This window comes from Frankliniella occidentalis, unplaced genomic scaffold (assembly GCF_000697945.3).
Source record: "Frankliniella occidentalis isolate FOCC.00 unplaced genomic scaffold, Focc_3.1 Scaffold258, whole genome shotgun sequence".
Lineage (NCBI taxonomy): Eukaryota > Metazoa > Arthropoda > Insecta > Thysanoptera > Thripidae > Frankliniella > Frankliniella occidentalis.
Window position 1 is genome coordinate 106,848 of NW_026267384.1, and position 1,236 is coordinate 108,083.

Genomic DNA, 1,236 nt, shown 5'->3' on the forward strand with positions numbered 1-1,236 from the left:
TTGCAGTTTGAATAGGCGGAATCCATCGGAATCTTCCCATGGTGACACTTCTGAGGACGACAACCAGCAGTGGTGCATAAGCGTCGGGCACACTCCCCACCCGGAGGCTCGCACTGCGGCCCTCTGGGACAATCAGGTTGTAAGTCACACTGCGCCTTCCTGCACCTCTTTTTATCCTCTTTTCTCCTTCTCGTCTTTCCCCCGGCCTTTCTCCTATCCCTTTAGGAGGGCAGCACTGCCGCTGCTGTACAGAGCGTGCATGCTACCCTGCCCTCTCCTCTCTCTCTCTCTCTCTCTCTCTCTCTCTCTCTCTCTCTCTCTTGCTTTCAGAACTCCTTCCCTGGCCGTCTCCTCCGAATATAATCACGATCTGTTTAATTGACGTCGTAGCGTAAGTCCGTAGAGAGGGGCGGGACGGCGGTGTCTGAGTGTGGCGGTGTTCTGAGGTGGCGGGGCGAGGCGGGGCGAGGCGAGAGGCAGATGAGGAGGGGGGCGTAAGCGGACAGCCGGGCAGCCAACACAACACGCCTGGCTCGGTCGGCCGGTCGGTGGGTGAGTCAGTCTCCCAGACGCGTTCAGGCCGTGCGGTTGCGCCCGCGCTCGTCAGCCAAGCCCGCACCGAGCGAGCGTGCGCGCGCGCGCGAGTGAGTGAGTGGAGTGCGTCAAGAGTACATGGATATCCCTCCTCGAGCCTGAGCGACGTGAACAAAGGTACAAAGGTGAGTCGGTAGAGGAGGGAGGAGGGGCGCCGCCCAAAGGGGACAGCAGAGTCAACTCTTTGCCTCGAAACTAGCCACTAGAAGAAGTGACAGAGGGTGACACTGGTCAGGGCGCCTGGCTGAAGCACGACAAGGTCATCAGCACACGGAAGACGCGCTCGCTATCGTATGAAGCGTTGGAATAGAACGCACACCTTTTTGTGATTTCCATTAATCTTTCGCTTTCTACTCCACGCGAGCAAAAAGACTAGACTAAAGCAGAGCCGTGGAGCCCTCATTTAGTTTTTAAATAAAGACGTTATCCCGAGAATTGGAAGGCACGCAGTAAACACAAACACACACACGTGTGTGCACACACACACAAATTAACGAGGGAATGAAACACATAAAATAGCCAGCTGTTCTGGGCCGGAACCGTGTTGTAGGTCTAGTCGCCACGAGGATTAACAGAGTAGATTCACACTGGCGTCGCGAGTGACCGCACATTGGTCACACAGGTCCCCCCGCCCACCCCTCC

General features: G+C 56.7%; 1 protein-coding gene across 1 annotated transcript in view; it reads left to right on the forward strand.

The window, feature by feature from the left end:
• Nucleotides 1-541: 541 nt before the first annotated feature.
• The window catches only part of LOC113211156 (shootin-1-like), a gene marked incomplete in the record, with an annotated part of 56,262 nt that continues 55,567 nt past the window's right edge, over nucleotides 542-1,236 (forward strand). Inside the window, 1 exon segment of the mRNA XM_052273248.1 lies at nucleotides 542-719.